Genomic DNA, 19,304 nt, shown 5'->3' with positions numbered 1-19,304 from the left:
ATTGTGACAATAGACCAGCCAGACAGATAAATGACATTATCTCTCTTTAACGGGAACATCGCTTTTCTTACATTTCCTCGAGGAAGCCCTTGAAGAAATAGCTCTGGCTGTTGTTAAGGTGGGGTGAGCACAGAGGAGTTCTGACTTTCCAGAGCTGTGCTCAAAACACTTCTATCCATCTCTCTCTCGTTTAGGCATTTTACTGCAGTGCTGTGTCCCTGGAATTACCCCAGCATGCACTTCTGAAATGTACCTTGATTCACTGCCCCACTGCTCACTATGGCATAAGGCCTTTTTTGGAGTAACTGTAATGTAACCTTCATGTTTTTACATCTTTTACCCTAACAGGTCTCAAATCATCTCACACACTGTTAGATCCAGCACACGGGGATCACTTCTCCCACCAGTGAAGCACAACCACCTTCAGCATGAAGTTGAACATTGTCCACCAGCTGAAGACAAATGTTTCAGAGCAGAGAGAGGTGGGTGCTGCTCAGATTTCCAGGGGGTTTAAGCAAAGTGTAATTACCCCTTCCAGAGTTTGTATGTTCACTGATAAGTGCTCCACCATCTCTAACAGCCATAGGCAGCCATGGTCTGTGCTCAGGAGTGTTTGCTTGGATTTCCAATCCAAGTGCTCCAGCTTAGTTTGAATTGTGTGAATACATATAACCTCACCCTGGTGTTATTAATTTTCTCTTTTATCTCACTTAAGTATCTCCCTAGTCACAGTCCATTATAGAGGTTAGCAGCTCAGAGTAGACCCAGGGAACAAACGTTTTTCTTTTAAAGCCAATCATGGATCCATTTTAAAGTTCTAGTGAGTAAAGACTATCCCTCAAATTTGTAGCTTGACTGACTACAAGAAATAAGAGGAAAGAGGGAGGGAAGCAAAATATGGCAGCTGTTCTTTGTAGAGTAGAGGAGAGTGTTTCCCCTTTTAGGCAACCTGGCAGGCATGTGATACTATGTTTACCATATGCCTTAACAAAAAAATGCAACCTCGTATTTAAATTACAGGTCTATTAGTCCCTGATGGCCAGTGAGATTCTAGAGAAAAACAGCATGCTTGCTGAATTTTAGTTTCTTGAGGTAATACACTCAGAAGATTGTAATGAAGGTCACTGAAGCTTCTAATGATATACAGATTAACCTTCTGAATGTTGTAGATTTAATTTCACTCAATAAGTATATTCTGCAAACATATTTCTTCAGATCGATCTGTTCAGATTGTACCTATCAACCAATTAAAGTTATGTATAACACTGAAAAGATCAGATGTCTTGATTTTTATTTTTCTTAATTTAAAGGAATAAACTAATTGCTTTGAGATAAAGCCAAGTCTTGTTCTACAATTAAAAAAAAATCCAAAAAACCAGACCAATGTGTTTAGCTTATATAATACTTGTTCCACCACAGACTCTTCCAGTGCAGAGGGCATACTGCAGCTCTGGATATAAGAATCTTTACTAGATTAAAGATTAAAAATTCAATATGCAGGTGAAACTAGACACTGGATTAGGAAGCTCATCAACTACGTAAATGTAACCGGCACCTTCTGAAGTTTGACAGGTAGCAAAAAAGAAACAAATTACAAAAGGGTGACGGCAGTCTGTCTGTGTCAGCAGGGCTGGTGCGAAGCCAGCGCCTACATCAGAAACCCTATTCTTGGCAGGTTTCTGCATGTTTCCTGTGAATTTTGGTAGACAGGCAGCTCAATAGTTAAAGTAGCAGCACCATCATCTGAAAGCAGGGGGACAGCAGCCGGGTGGTGGTGCCTTCTCACAGAAGCAGGAGGGCCAGGGCATTTAGAGAAGAAAGATAATAAGTCATGAATTGAAACTGAAACCTGCCAAAAATCAGAGGTCAATTAGCTGAAATAAAGTCATCTTTAGTCTACAGTAAGATTAATTTTGGCTCTTTGCATGTTTCCTGTGTAGATTTTCAGGGACAGCCATGGAGGAAAGTTGGGTGTGGAGGGTAGGTCACAGTAACACACTCAGTGCTGCTTCTTTGTGGACTGCTAGTGCATGCAGTACAAGGTCCCTAAATCCCCTGTGGGTGCTCAGACCATTGGACAGAAACCACATATATCATTGCTCCGAGCTGTTAAGAAACTCCTCTCCCTTGCTGAACTTTGCACCCAGCCTCAGTTTCCATTTGACATTTTTCAAAGTTTACTGCTCAGCTGCCTACACAGATATACATATTTCAAGGAGTCAGAAATTGGTATTCTCATGTTGTAAAATAAATTTAATATAAAACCCATGTTTCAAGTAGCAGCTGTGGTAAAACTATGCCTGTTTGGCCTGATCTTCTTCCAAAGAGGAAGGATTAGACCTTCAGAGGATTTTTTAGATTAGCCAAATTAATTCCAGGTCCATTATTGTTTACTGCACTGAATTTTGGGACGGGCCATACTGGCGCAGTTTCAGTGCTGTGTGCTGTATATCAATATAGAGCCAATTAGACAAACCTTTGGTGATTAAAAACATTTTATCATTATGAAGGTGTCTTTTACTCCAGGGTATAAACCATTCAGCAAGTAGTTTCATTTTATTTCCTTGAGCTTTTTTAATTTTCAGCTAATTAGCTAGAAATGCACCACCTACAACATTCTCCTTTCCTCAGTTAGGAGGCTAACATTTGCCTCTATCAAGCATTGCTATGGGGCATCTGCTTTGTTCTTTAAAAAAACTGCTAGCAACTAGGTATAAAATTCATTTGCTCAGTAACTGGAATGCTGGGGTAATTATCAAAGCCTTTCTAAACAAGTTGTGTGCTCATTCAAAAATAGTAGGCAATTCAAAGTGTCTGTTGTTCTTCAGCTATTACAAAGTTTTGTTTTTAAGAAGTCTCTAAAAACTTGTCTTAAACTCTTCGATGAGTTTACTGTGAAGGTATTTTATCCTAACGGGTTTCCATTTCTAGATGGCCAGAAACAGTAGCCGCCAATTTTATTTTTATACTGAAGTTTGGTGCATTATCTTACCTCAATTCTAAAATATTCTTCATATGACAGTTACTACTCAGTTAAGATTAACTCCACTTCCCTTACTCCCTCTGCTCTGTCTCTGAGTGAGCAGGATTTGTGTGAGTACTCATGCTATTATATGATGAATTTATATCTTAGAGTGAGGTACACCCAGTTTTACAGGCTTTCAAGAGCTTGAGGTTTTCAAGACAAGACTGGATAGAGCCCTGAGCAATCTGGCTTGACGCCATGGCTGATCTAGTCATGTGCTGCTGGTTGGACTACAGGTTTCCCGGTATCACGTCCTATGTGAGTTGTCCCATGCTGTCTTCCTAGATAGCCCACGTGGAAATCAGGAGGTCACACTTTCACCAAAATGGTTTCATCTTACTACAAGAATGAGATTTGAAGACTGCTACCCTCCACAGAATCACAGACCACAAATGAATGAAAGAGGTCCTTAACCAACATTAGATGTCTTTCTGTTGAAATGTGGTTTGTAAAGGAAGAGAGAAGTTCCTCTGAAAAAAAAGTCTTTTTTTTCAGACCTTTTGAACTGCATTTGCAAAAACTATTTAACACTGCAAACTCTAGTTTGTCTGGTCCTAGAGAAGTGGAAACATTCACCTTTGTTCTGCCAAATAACGCTTGATTATGGTACCTCCTGGAAAAGAATTGGCTATTTTAACAAAGTGCCAAGCTGGGAGACAGTTTCTTTGGTGTTTCAATTATTGGCATTACAGTGCTCACACAAAATTAATTGTAAATTTCTAAACTGTCTGATCTAAATGCTATAAAAGCATCAATAAAGATCTTGGAGGGTAAGTTCTTCATGCTTGTCTTTCAATTTTGACTGAAGGGATGCTAGCAGATCATCTCTGTCCTTTCTGTGGAGTCCGGAGTTCTCAGCTATGACTGATTGCTCTTAGGCATTACATAGAAAAATCCAAACCAAAACCCCTCATAGAGCAATTTGACTATCTTTTACATGACTACTGAATGTCAGAAGTAAAATCTGTATATTGCACTTTGGTCTCAACTCATCCCCTGAATGTGAGGCAAAATTCTTTTACTCCCAACAGCACTAATGATAGTACAAAGTTCTGCACTAATTCAACATCTGCTGACAAGCTGTCTATATAAATTGACAGAGAAACAAACTGATACATGAAACTGAGTATGCCTCTGAAGTGATTCACAGTCTGTTGAAACAGGACACCATACCATTCAATATGTAATTCTAATGTTCTTGTTACTCTTCTGTTCCAAAATACCTGGAATAAAAAACAGGAATATGGTGACATGACAGGCTGGCAGCTGTTCTGAAGTACAGATAAAGGAGGATTGAATGAAATAAAACAGTATAGGTTTCTCTGAGCCAGTCAGCATTGTACTATTTGTTGAATGTTTGCACTGCTTATTAGGACCAATGGAGGTATTTTGAACCCATTCTGACAGCTTGTATTCAAACACTGAGCAATTTATGACATTATGGTATTCATATGTGCCAGAAAAAAATGAAGTTACTGAAAAATGCTGGGGCAAATGAAGATGGAAAGTAGAATAAGTACTAGACAGACTGACAACCATAGTATACAGGAGATAAAAAAAGAACTACAGATTTTAAAACACCCAACAAAATGTTAAAAATCTAGTGTGGGCAGTAGTCCCAAGTGTTTGGTCATCATGTAATGGTTCACACATGGCCAAGTGTTAGTATGTGTGCCCTATGCCTTTGCATTTCCGCAAAGTACTTTTAGAGTGATAGTCTAAGGAAAATGAGGTCAAATATTCTATACTGGATGTAGGATGCGTGCTGACTAGCCTAAGATTTGGAAGCAATTTCACTCCTCATCACACTCTTCCCTTTACTAGAAGCTGAGATACATAAAAAACAAAAGACAGTTTTTGAGGGGTTAACCCAAGAGGGTTAATGTATTATGGCCTGTTTTATGCCAAAATATATTCTCACAGCTGGGTGTTTTAGATGAAGATATTTCACTGAGATTCATGGTGATTGCTCTGGTGGGACATCTTTTAGCTATAAACTCTTAGTCTAATTACTATGCTAATGTAGATAGATCTGCTGGCAGTATTTGATGGAGTTAACCATCATATGGTATTCTTTAACATGAGATCAAGCTGTGTGGATAAACCTGTGCATCTCATTCTCCTAACCCTTCTGGCCAGATCATTGTTTGGAACTGTGTGTACTCCTGGTTCTGGGAACATCCTCATATATTTGAAGCTCTTTGTAAAGACCAGGATGGATTTGGGAGTCAGCAGCATGTATGAGCAATAAAACTCCGAATCTTCGTAATACCATGATCAAGCTTTCCAAGCACTAAAGTGCTTAACTTTACACACTAAATGGAAGAGAACTCTGGGAAAACTAAACATGCCTCTAATGTTGGGCTGTTCAAAGAGAAAGAGATATGGAAGAGCTGTCCCAGCTCAGGCTGGGAACTAGGCTTGGAGGAATTCTGGAAACAGAGGTGATGACAGAAAGTTCTCTAGCCGAGGGCATTTACCTCCTGTCATATACCCACAGCCATTTTTTCTGCCTCCAGGCTCCGCTGCTGCAAAATGCAGTAGAAAAAAGTGTAAGTGAATGCCATGATGGAGCCCCAGGATCATAAAATCCTAACACATCTCACAGGATTCCTCCTAATTTCCCCTGGCTCAGCTCAAATCAACTGTATATAAACCATGTTCTCCAGGATTTGGCTTACTTTCTAGTAATTAGGTTTCACAGGAAGGTTTTTCTTTATTTTTAGGAAACTTTTTCTCATAACCAATATAGTTTTCCCCTGTTGATTTCATACCCTTTTCTTCTTGCTCTTTTCCCAAAGAACACAGAATTGTTCATTACCTTTGTGGTACCCTCTTACATGGTAAATCACTGCTTCCTACTAAGGAAACCATAGCTCAGAGAAGATTGTTCCCTTAATAGGAAACAATCATCCTTTACCCTATGTTTGAATTCTGCAATGAATTTATCTCAATCATTAATTCTGTGTAAACCACCTTCTTTCTGTCTCTGTCTCATGGTAACCTGCTGAACAAAGGTGACTTTCTCAAGGATATTTTAAATGACCATTCTCCTGACCAGGGCTTTTTTTAGATTTGTGACTACTATATCTTTTCCAGATGGTATCATAATTTTCCACCCTTCCACCTTTAGAATGAAATGTAAGAATACTTGATAAGTAACTTGGGGCAGATCATGAAGCGCCACAAATACTCTCAGGCAGTGCTTTCATTGCTAAGGCTGTTACTTCACATCTGGAGAGGGGAATATGATCTATCACCTTGTATTGGGCTTGTGTTGCAATATTGGTGGGGTGGGGAGACGACTGGCTTCTGTGAGAAGTTGCTGGAAGATTCCCCCATGTCTGAGAGAGCCAATGCCAGATGGCTCCAACACAGACTGCTGCTGGCCACGGCTAACCCATAAGCAATGGTGGTAGAGCCTCTGGGATAACAGCGTTAAGAAAGGGAAAAAACTTACTGTACAGAAGAAGATTGTAGCCAGAAAAAAGTAAATATATCTGAGAGAAACAACTCTGCAGACATCAAGGGCAGAGAAGGAGAAGGGGAAGGCAGTGGTCCCGCTTCTGGAGCAGCTTGTGGTGCAGACCATAGTGGTTTATGGTGGAGCGGAGAACCATCTGCAGCCCATGGAGGACCCCACAACACAGAACAGGCTCTGGAGCCGGCTCCTGACAGGACCTGCGGAACCATGGAGAGGAGTTCACACTGGAGCAGGTTTGCTGGCAGGACTTGTAACCCCGAGGGGCATATTCTCAAGTGCCTTTCCTAGCACACACCTCATGTGGGTTGCACAAATGGAGTGGTTGTTTATACTTATTTTAGGTGTTTTTAAAAAATGTGTGCTTGGGAATTTAATCTAATTTTGGAAATGGAAAAGCATTAATGGTTTTGGTTTGTAATTTTTGGGATTATCTTAATTACTATGGGAAAACAGCTAAAGAATAAACAAAGCAGCCTGCTATTCTTTGGTTTGCTTTACAAATAAATGTTCTGCTTCATAATTACCCCTTTAAAGCTAAATGCTTGAGTACAAAATAGGTTGTTTAGGAAAACTCTACACTCATCATGGCAAATATTTGACAATACTTGTGGAACTAAAGCAGAGACAGAACTATTTATTGTATTGTTTATAAACTGTGAAGTTCTTGGCCGGTAGAGCTGTACATCATTTTATTTGCTGGAAATCTTTTTATTTGAACATTAGACAGGAGCAGAAACTGCAAGAAATGTGTGCCCTGTACACACATAGGTGCATCCTTAACCTAAGATTTGTGTGTTGTAATCAAACTGGTTTTTGATCATATACATCAAAGTCAAAAGGTTTTTAAGTCTGTGTATACATGGTGTATTTGCATCAAACTCTTTTGATCTATAAATATATCTGTATGTTCCTTTGTTTCAGATTTGCAAGTCATCTGAAAAGAGATGAGTTTATAAGACCAATTGAAACTTCCAGCGGTGAATAAAAGTAGCAGGAATTTTGTTTGTTTTCCTTAATCTCAAAGTGGTGTGAGGTGCACAGTTGCTGCTTATGTCAGTTTAATAACACTGACTGCCAAGTTACATTTTCAAAAGCAAGTAAATTGAAATAGTCATGATTTTCAGGATCATCTACCGTAGAAAAAAACCCTATATATTAGGTGAATACAGGACAGCCATTACTAGTAAATCCCATTGACACCCTGCTTTCAGAAGCCCATACACAACACAGAAGCACATACATTCTCTCACTACAGTTTGGATTTATTAACCTAGAAGTTCAGAGCTCCACAACAAACTTGACTCCTCTTTTGTCTGCAGCCAGAGTTTTCACCTGCAATTGCTCTTCTTGCACCCCAGGACCTACAGAAAATTACTGCCACATCCTTTCTTTCAGGGGGAGTAGCTAGCCAGATGCTGGTTGCCAGCTGTGAAACAACAGATTTTACAAAGGACTGTCCAAAAACCCTCATCAGGAAAACCCTCAAGATGGAAAAATTCAGGCTCCCACTGAGTCACCAGTCTTATTATCACCCATTACCAATCTACACTGTGAAGGGAAGAGATTTTTCAGTGAATAAATTAAGTGATTAATTAATTAATAAATAAATTAGTGATGAATTGAGCGATAGTTAGCACATGAGATAGGGGTAGTTAATCTTTTCTTTTCAAGGGTCTGGATATATGTTTTTAGAATATATTTTTTAATGTAAGGGTAATTTATCCCCTATAGGAGGCCAGAGTAAATGAGTTAGCAGTTTGCTCAGGCCTCCTTGTCCCCAGCAAGTGTATGCATAGTGTGTAATACTATTCTGGGTCTGCAGTGTATAATTACAATTTCCATTCTGCCATCCTACCAGCAAAATGAGGCTTCTCATTTATCTGCATCAGATCATGCTTTGCAATTGATGGATCAACTTCAAATAAAATGTATGAATTCACCTTACACCATAAATATATCTTGTATTCAGCACCTGCCTTTATCATGGCTGCATTCTGTAACAGCTGCCTGCAAAGATTACCCTGTATAGAAAAAGAGACTTCTAAGCCACAAAAGAGAACAGAATGCACTCCTTTAAGAAGACGATGATAGCATGAAACCCGGTCATTTTCAATAAATGAATTATAACACCTTGCAGGTATTACACTTGCCCCTGAACACCCTTTTTCATTTCTGCATTGTTATGTTCACACTTTATGCTTCACTAAGGTCTTTTCTTGCCCTATCTTAGTGTCACAAAGCCAGAACCACCACCATTACCTCTATCACCACCACCACCAAAAGATGGGATAATTTGACAGCAAAAGCTGCTGTATCAACTACATGCAATTTAATATCCTGAAGTGAACAGATAAAATGAATTCTCCACCTTCTTCACGTATAGCAGCTTCAGGTATATGGGTAGGTTGAATATTCAGATAAAATGGCTTTCTTCTAGTCAACAGGACCACAAAGACTGATACTTCATAACACACAATTTCCCTCTAAATGAGAGAAATACATGCTTTTTCATTTGAGGTTATATTAATCACTGATCAGAGCAGGTTAATAAATTTCACATTTCTGGTTTCCACTGCCTACAGTGATCTTGTAAATTTTCAAATATTTACACAGAGCTATTGCAAAACCTGTGGGGAGCGCACGTCATGGCAGAAGCAGCAGCTTATGGTGCTGGGAGAATGAGATCCTGTTGCCAGCCAGCAGCTTCTAATGGGCATAGGTAATGCATTTTGTTCTGGCACGTCCGTGCTGTCTGGCATGAGCATGAATAACAGTCACATTAATGCTGCCAAAAACTTTGTGTTGAGAATCCTGAAGGTAATGGTGGCTGTGGCTCACTGTCATTACCCAACCCAGTGCCCTCCTCCATATTCATAGAGACTGAGTCGATTTTTCCACATGCAGTCTGACAGCCACTGCAGTTCCTTTAAGAGCATCTAGATCTTTATCTGTCTCTTCCAGATCTGTTTCTCAGAGGGAGTGTGAGTCGAGTTGCTGCTACAATTATTCAGAATTTCCCTTTAGCTGCTGTCAGTCCCTTGCTCAAGTAGCCAAGCAGGAGATGCTCAGCATGTCTTCCATGAGACAGCCGCCAGCCAGGAACCCAGTGTAAAAAGTCTAGAGCTTCCCACTACACATAGCAGTCAAATGTTATGCGCTTGATGGAACTGCAACAGAAAAGGTATTTTATCTCTGAATAACTAACCCCACATTTAGCCATACCTTTGTAAATCTGCGGGGACTCTTCCAAGGCTGATGGTACAGCTCTATGGTTACCTCATTTAGCAGAGCTGTGCTCAGGAGGACAGTGTCTCTATCCAAAGGTTAGGGTACATAAAAACACTTCAGGAGCCTGAGGAAGAAAATTAGTGTGTGAACAAGAAAACCTGAGGAAGGAATGATGAAATTAATTACCAGACCAATGGAAAAACAAAGAAGCATGAAGAAAAACAATTAGTAGTTGAAAATGCTCTTGAGTCCAGTAACCTTGGAGAATGCATTGAGCTACTAATGGTGGTTGTTGTCACTTAAGGCAATTATTGGATATCATGTAAACCTTTTTTCAAACAAGGCAGAGTTGTTTATGTTTTAGGAAGCAGCCATCAATAGTGAAATTAAATATCTGAATGAATGCAGGAACATGTTCTAATAAAACATGAAGGAAGTAATCAGGGAAGATTATCAGTCTTGTTGGCCTGATATTTAGCAGTGATAAAAAAAGAAAGCTTGGTGCCAATGTACTTTCCTTTTTGCAAGCTGAGCCTATCTAGTGTGATATTAAATGGCAGAGACTCATAAAGAGTTTAAGAGCTTCTCTGCAGGTCAGAGCTGAAGGCACGCACAAAACTGAGATTTACTCTAGATTATTAAAATGGTTACTCTTAATGCCAAACCAGGGCATCCTGGGATCAGCAGTAATTTCCCATGATTGCACAGACCAGCCTCTAGTCACACAGTTGACCTGAACTGAAATTTGATGAGTTGTAAAGCAGTGAGGCTTTCTACTTTGGCCTAAAGGTGAGTAAGACTTGACTGACCCAGGACAGAAATTCAGCACACACTTCCAACCCAGTGATTTTTTTTTTTTGCTGTCCCCAAGGTCAAAAAATGAATTATGGTGGTGCCAAGCTACAAAATGTTGCCCCTATCTGGAGGTCCCACCTACAGATTCCCATGCAGAGAGCAGAAAAGGAGGTCACCACTAGCAGTTAAAACCTTATACTGTACACTGGATACAAGTAACAGAGTACAGTCTCTGCTACTTCAGCTCAACAGATGGAATAGCTGATAAGCTTAGCTTGCAGGATTGAGAAGTGGATTTTTTGTTTTATAAGTGAGAATGTGTGCAGATGAACTGAGGATCACCTCCAGATCACAGAAATTAAATCTATTACTTAGCAATTTTTTAGGTCAACATACTATATCAGTCTCTTGCCTCTTCTATCATCCTTTTCCGCTTATATTACTCCCGAAACTTGCTAGCTTGCTTTTTCCTCTTGCTCCAGAGCTGAATTTCAGCAACTGAATTTGGTTAACCCTGGTCAGAGTGCCTCCCAAATTTATTAATGCTCCTCATTGAGGAGATGGCTTAAGAGAGTACAATATCATTGCATGTGATTTCATTTTTTCTTCTACATTTTTATTATAATTCTGAATGTTCATCTTTTATAAGGTAGATGAAGCCAGATAGTAAAATATATTTGCGTACAATTCCACATTGGTTTTCTGTGCTTTTATTGTAGGTAGGATTTGTATGAAAGCCCAAAAATAAACCATAGAAACTTGTGTCAAAGTTTGTGTCAAAGTTTCACTGTGAACCTTTGATGAAGACATCTGCTTCTCAGTATATTCTCCCTGAAATCTCAGAAGGTTATTTTAACACCCTCAGATACTGCACACTTTATACTCAAATTCTGATCACTTTCTACACCCAAGTTTCCACTGTGAGGTGGTAACCACTTTAGTTACCATCTAATACCAACTAAACAATTTTTGTGAAATGGCATAGGCAGACTAAATCTTTGTATTTGCCTTAATGGTTAATATAATTATTAAAGTGATCTGCATGAGTGAATTTCGCATTTACATGAAAAAAAGCTGTCTTCTCCTCTACCTGCTTCTGTGTTTTGAATTGAAATTTTTCCAAAGTTGATCAGAACATTAAAATTGCTTATTATGAGCCAAATTTCTATGAGCAAGGAAGAAAGTTTTAAGAACAGCTAGAGAGAGCTCTGTGTGCACTGAGTAGATACCCACAGAGGGAGTGCAAGTGAAAGATGTAACTAACTGTTAATCTTAAAAATACAGAACAGGTTGCCTTCTGAATGTAGCCATTACAATTTATGATTTCTGCCAAACTCTGTATTGATTTCTCTGTCTTAAGAATCAGCACCTTTCCTTGTTGATTGAATTCTAATTATTCACTCCACAGTTATATTGATTTTAACAGTCTTCCAGAGAATTTTGTACCAGGCTGGTTTAAATTACACTTAATGAATTCATCATGACTATTGATATAAAAACTTCCATTTCACAGAAACTTGAAAAATAAAGAAATTGCTTTTTCTCCCTTCTACACAGGTCAAACTTGCCCTCAACTTGTACTACACTTACCAGTCAGCTGGCCCTAGCCTGCATTTCATGGTGACTCTGGTCAGAAAAGGCAAAAAAGATTTGATGTTGTTAGTCTGAACCCAATGATGAGTATGTCTATAGCAGCCTGTGAATAAATTAATTGTGCTTTTCATATATTTCATCAAAGTAAAGAAAATCTTCTATCTGCAAATTACATCTAGGTGCTGCTTGGGCATTGTGGGTCCACCTTTACTCCCCAAAGCCACGAGGTATGGATGACAGGCAGCGAGGTACCTACTTTAGCCCCCTGGGATTGTCTCCAAACTTCTCTGCCAGGGTCACTCTCTCAATATTCCATTCTCCTGCCTGTCTGATGCGCATACAGGCACAAGCATTTGCATAAATCAATACCACAGCTTGACTGTTTTACAATTAACTTCAGGGAATCGTTTTTGGCATCATGTTTTTGTTTTTTTTTTTTCATTTACCTTGGGCAATGACTCCCTTTTCTTCTGAGTTATTGCTATATAAAGGAATATTCAATATTCAGTTAGGCTGAAAGCTACTGACTACATTCATCAGCTTTAATAAGATATGGTATTAGATCTTATTTTCTTGAATTATCTATAGATCAAAGATGTGATCAATGGTAGTCTCTATAACTACCTGAAAGGAGGTTGTAGCCAGGTGGGGGTCGATCGCTTTTCCCAGGCAGCTATCAGTAAGACAAGAGGGCATGGTCTCAAGCTCTGCCAGGGGAGGTTTAGATTAGATATTAGGAAGAAATTCTTTACAGAGGGAGTAATCAGTCATTGGATTGGGCTGCCCAGGGAGGTGGTGGATTCTCCATCCCTGGAGGTGTTTAAGAAGAGACTGGATGTGGCACTTAGTGCCATAGTCTAGTACCTGTGGTGGTAGTGGATCAAGGGTTGGACTTGATGATCTCAGAGGTCCTTTCCAACCCATCTGATTCTATGATTCTATGATTCTATGTGCGGGATCTGGCACTTTGTCTTGTTCAACTTCACAGAACTGGCCTCAGGTCTTCTATCCAGCCTAGTCCACATCCCTCTGTGGATTTTTCCTATTCTCCAGCAGATCAACACTCCCACCTTACTTGGGAATGTCTGTGAACTGACTGATGGTACACTTGATCCCCTCATCCAGGTCATGAATAAAGTTATTAAACAAAACTGGCTCTAATACTGAGCCCTGGGGAACACTACTGGTGACTGGCCACCAACTGGATTTAACTCTATTCACCACCACTCTCTGGGCCTGGCCATCCAGAGTTTGATGATTTTAGAGGTTATGCTTTTACTCACTGAAGCATACACACATCCACGCTGTGAACAGCCAGCTTCTCCAGGGGAATAATGTGGGAAACAGTGTCAAAGGCTTTACTAAAGTCTAGGTAGACAACAGCTACAGTCTTCCCTTCATCCACTAAGTGGGTCACCCTGTCATACAAGAAGGTGTTAACCAAGTTAACCAAGTTAACCAAGCAGGTCTGCAGGTCCAGACCATATCAGGTTTTCTTAATATTATTACCATATCTGAACTACCATATGCACCTAAAGTCCATGTGATTTCAAGCCCACATCGGGATAAGATATGGTATGGCCTATCTGCCCCCCCACCATCATGTCCACTATTGGTAAGTGGGGTGTGCAGAGACCACCTGAGGTGTGCCCCTACTGCTCTGTCCTTGCCCCTGTGCCCCAAAAGGACTCAGCTCCTGCCCTGAGCCTGCTGCCCTTCTGAGATGGATTTTACCTGCTCTCTGCTGGAAGAAACCTGACTTCAGACTATAATTTTTCAGTGTAAATAATAAAATTGTGAGTGCATTAGAGCAAAAAGAAATTAATGGAGAAAATTAATTACTTTAAAATCAGATGATGATTTTACAGCACATGCCTATTGTGCATTCAAAAATTCTCCCACTTAATTACACATACCCATTCTGAAAGTATTGTACAGAAGTTTTATTGTAATGACATGTTGTTTTCTTTTCTAATGAGGAAACAAACAATGAGTTATCCTCCTTTAACTTTGCATGTAGGAAAAAAAAATCCAGTAGGCAGGAGAGTTTGATGATTTCAGAGGTTATTTTCTAAATTGTAAAGCTTCCTGTGGAGATGAATTTTCTTACAAACTCTGACAAACCATACTATCTAGTGATTACTCTGTTAAGAGTAGTAAATGATCTAAAAATATGTGCATCATCTTTTGAAGTAGAAAAGAAATTAAAAGAGTTCTTTAAACGTTAAAGCTGAGTCATTTATTCTCTGTTACAATAAACACATCGAGTTAGCGTCTACCCTGAGCAAGGTAGCAGAAAACAATCTGCATAAATAGATGAGATTTTATCAAACAATGAATAAAAGATTCAAATAGAAAATTGGTTTTCTTTAGTTTCTATGAGGACTAAAAAGAACAAAATTACCGAGCTATTTCCTTTTCCTTAAAATCTTTTTATAGATAATGGTGAACAGATGATTCTGTCAACCTTCACTTGCAATGAATTCAAGACAAGATAATATCATAATCTATCTTCTTGATGATCCTCATCATTTTATCTTCAGTCTAAATCCTGGAGAAAAACTGAACAAGCCATGCATCTACACATCTCTTCATTTAAAAATTACGGTTGAAGGAGAGAAAATGTTTAAGGTCAAACTTCTAAGCTACCATCTGGAGCTCATTTAACAATTGCCAAGAACATCTGCCGCTACTGCACATGACTAAGACAAAACTTAGCCAACATCATCTTTTCTTTTAAGGACAAAATCCTAGAGTCACGTGTGCGGTGACTGACAGCAGTCAGAATTTAGTGCAAACTTAGTACTGTTTGGCAACCAGGGGAGCTGTTAATAGACAGTTTTGTAGTTCATAATAATAATGCTCACCATCTTAAAGCCCAGTCTCACCAAGAGTCGTGTCATTTACAGCTTTGCAAGACACACCGAGAACATTGAAGGGTGGGGATGGAGGATATTCCGTGACTGCTGAGAACTGAAATGCAGTTGTGCAGTAGTCAAAGAAAGCTCCCAGTACTACTCTTGGAGCCACCCTCTGCTGTAGCTGCGAGGAGGCTTTGGCTCTCAGATTGCTGAAGGCAGTCTTTTTGGTAAGTGCTGTAAGTGAAATATGAATGCAGACACTTAATAGCTAAACAAAACATGTCCTTGGAGATGAGTATAATATTCTCTCAACTTTTATGACAAAACTGAAAGAGATAAAAATCTGAGAAACACATGGCATACGAGGTCTAATTCCTCAGATAGAGCTCTGTGTCTTTATTTATATTTTAAGACACAGCAAATCCCACTGGCTATTAGTTCCTTTCATTGGGGAAGGCAGAGTTTTAAAAATGCTGTAAGGATGTTATTCTTTACTCATATGCATGAATTCCTGGTAGCAAGAAGTTGATGAGAGGTGAAGATCTGTATAACTAAATAGGGGAGAAATGTTTAGGGGTTTTGTGGTTTTTTTTGTGACTTGTATGGAAATAATACCCTCTCAATGATGGGCAGGACATATAAAATGCATATTAAGATATGATGAAAATTTTAACTAGAAGGAGACATTTTACATAGTGGCATCATTAGTTTGGTGATTTGATCAGACAGGACAGATGCTTTCAGACATGCTTAGTGTATCAAATTTCTGCAGTTTGGTAAATGTCATGCATTGGATTATTTTTCGTAGGTGAAAGAGTAATGCAGTATATTAAGTACTTAGTGATTTGTCTGAACAATGTAATAACCAGTATGTGCAGTTCAAGATAATGTGTATGTAAATTAATAGGTACAGTAAAAAATTGATTCCATTTACAGAACATTGTATTTCAATAGTGTCTAGAAAGCAGAGAAAATTGAAATGATTGCTTTCATTCGAGTCAAAAACTGTGAATGTGATTAAAATTCCCATATTGATTATAGATCAATTTACTTTTGAAACTGAAAAACAGGAGTTATGCTCCATCTCTTTTTCTTTATGAGGCTTTAAAATATGCCACATTTTGTATTTTAACAGATGGCAGAATTTAATCCTTATCAGAGGGAGAGGAGTTCTGTAGACACTGGTAGTGTTTGTCTGACGGTGTAGAGAAGATTAATGAGAAGTATTATATTTTGGTTTTCTTTATTATAGCTAAACATTGATCTCCTAAAATGTTATCATCGAATTGAGTTTTGTACAGAATTTTTCTGTTTGTGTGAAAATGAAGAGAAAGATGCTTGCAGCCAAACCTCCTATCTAGCAACTATTAGTTTTCCATAATTCAGGGCACCATTAGTAAATCCATGACACAAAAGGCATTGAATGTGGTAGCTACCTGGGTTTATCTTTCCAGTTCTGTTTAAGAACTTTAACCAGCTGAGGAACATGTCACTTTGAATGTGATTTTACATTTTTTCTTGATGCCTTGAAATTGTTTATCTTCAGTAGGATCTAAATGTTTTCTTTGCTTTTGAAATGCCTCTAGTCTGAACAGTTTGCTCACAGCTGAAAGAATTTGTAAGCAGGCTGACTATCATGGTGTGACTCTGAAACACTTCCTCACCTGATCCAGATTAATTTAGACTGTCACTGAATTCTCAGTCTGCTGAATCTCCCTGGAGTAGCTTTCTTACTTTATGAAAATTTAAAAAGAACTTCTGCTTTTAAGAATGAATTGACAAGTGAAAAATGATAGTTCTTCACAGAATACCTGCAGATGTAAAGCAAAATGTCTCCAAAAGTCTAATTACACTAAAATGATAGAAGATGCTGAGATTGGTGGTAAACTGCATTTATGAGAGCAAGCATTTAAAAGTTAGTAAAGCCTAGAAGTTAAGGTCGACAGGCAAAGTTTACAGGATTTTGTTTTACATTTTGCATACTCTAAATAGGAAAGGAAAATCATGTTTCATGTTTAGCATGGAGCAGGAGAAAGACAAATCTGCTCCAAAATGTGCATGGGGGTTATATATATAAGAATTCCACAACATTCTTTTAAATAGAATTGAAGCTTTTCTTTGAATTATTTTAATGATTAGTTTATATTTTGCAAATACTGCCATAACTAACCAAATTGTGGGAAAGGCTAAAGCTATGCTTTCATTAATTGTTTGCGGCTGGTAATCGCATATTTGCTACTCATGTTTGCTCAGCTGTACTTTTTGTATCGTTGAAGATGTGTAAAAAACAGTCGCGATTTATTGTCTTAATGCATGTCTAGGTTGGGGTTTAATCCCACTGGCAACTAAGTATCATGTAGCTGCTCACTCACTTCTTCCCCCCCCTAGCCCTCCGGTGAGGTGAGAAGGAGTTTCAGAAAAAGGTGTAACTCACAGATTGAGATGAGAACAGTTTAATAACTGAAATAGAGGAAAACATAACAACAACAATAATTGTAAGGAAAAAGGGGACAACAAAAAGAGAGAGGGGAATAAACTCCAAGAAAAATAAGTGATGCACAATACAATTGCTCACCAGCAACTGACTGATGCCCAGCCCATCTCCCAGCAGCTATCAGGCCCTCTGACCACCCCTCACACCCCAACCACCACTCATGTTTAGATGCTGAGCATGATGTCCTATGGTGTGGAATACCTCCTTGGCCACTTTGGGTTACCTGTCCTGGCCATGCTCCCTCACAGCTTCTTGCACACCTGCTTGCTGGCATAGGAAACTGAAAAGCCCTTGACTAGAGTAAGCATTGCTTAGCAACAACTAAAACATCAGTGTTTTATCAACATTATTCTCATACTGAATCCAAAACACAGCACGGTACCAGCTACTAGGAAGAAAATTAACTGTATTCCAGGTGAAACCAGAACAATCTGATAGTAGCCAGTGTCACCAGCTCCTGCACACTACATGTTTGTCCCTCAGCTAAATAGGGATGATCATACTGTTTAGATTTACTACATCTCAATGCAGTATGGTGCTCCTTAATCATGTCATACCAAGCAAGCACACTTAAGCGCTGGAAGTCACTGAGGAGGAGAGGGGGGTGGGAAGGGAAAGGGAATGAAATAGCAGGACACTTTGAAATCAAATTATTTTGACAGATAAGGGAACTTTCAACCTGGGTCAAACTAGTACCAGTTGGATATTTTGTAAAGAAAAGCATTGTGTGGCAAATATTTTCCCTCTGCTTTTATTGAAGATATTTATAGGTTTTAATATCTGCAAAGACTCACACTCAGCATCTAGAGTGGCATGCTCTGTTGTGGTTATAATGCTGATAATACCATAAATACAGTTTTATGATACCTTAGTGGAAACACATTTTTGGATGCTGCATGCTATTCAGGTGTGCTCCCCTCCCACAGCCCTCTGTCACTCCCTTTCTCTCCCCACTGATCTTCTTGGGCTACCTGGCAGTGGTTTGGAGCTGCTCAGCAAGTGACAAAATCATCTTTTTTCATTCTTCCTCTTTTTGTAGCCCAGTTGTAGCCCAGCTACAACTCTTGGTGCCACCACAGGTGGGCACCTTTTTAAGAATTATACAGGTCGGGGGGCAGGAATAAAAAGTCATGTCACTTATGCCCTCCCTTTAGGGCATTTCACTTCATCATTAGGCAGAGATTTTTATGGAGATAACACAGTTTGTGGTGTGGTTCTGTTGGACTGAGGGGAAAACACATGGAAAAGGGACCAGGGAGTAATGGGCAAGAAGGGAAAGGTTAGAAGCAAACGTGAGATTGCAAGAAATAGGGGTAAACAGAACAACTAAAAAGTAGGTTAAAGTGTCTAAGAAAAGGAGTTGGGAGGGAGGGAAGAGAAAGGAAAGGAAGTATTGAAGGTTAGTTTGAGAAGTTTGCTGACACTCTCAAAAAATGTGTAGTATCAGGAATTCCCCAGAACTCCCCAACTCTACAAACAGGAGAAGACAGGCAGTGGCTGAAAGAGCTGGTCTCATTTTAATTAAATGTTTATTTAAGTCTAACATATTTGAAAATTATAATTGGTTTCCCCCAGCAATGCCCTTAACCAAGCCCCTTCACAAAGATCTTTGAAAAGCAGTCAACTCACGAAAAATCCCAGTTGGCAACCCTTTTTCCCTGAAAAAGAAGCTTACCGAAATCTTCAAAGGCCAGAATCTGGCATAGTTTTCTCTCGAGTAAAGTTAACTCTGCAAGTTGAAGCCCTGCCAGGAAGCATGACATGCTCCAGCTTGCTGCAAGCATGGCCTCTGCATGCCCAGACCCATGAGCAGGAGTGATTGAC

This window comes from Empidonax traillii, unplaced genomic scaffold (genome assembly GCF_003031625.1).
Source record: "Empidonax traillii isolate 1590-97213 ecotype Southwest subspecies unplaced genomic scaffold, ASM303162v1 scaffold215:size2007263, whole genome shotgun sequence".
In the NCBI taxonomy this organism is placed as follows: Eukaryota; Metazoa; Chordata; class Aves; order Passeriformes; family Tyrannidae; genus Empidonax; species Empidonax traillii.
This window is presented reverse-complemented; position numbering follows the sequence as displayed.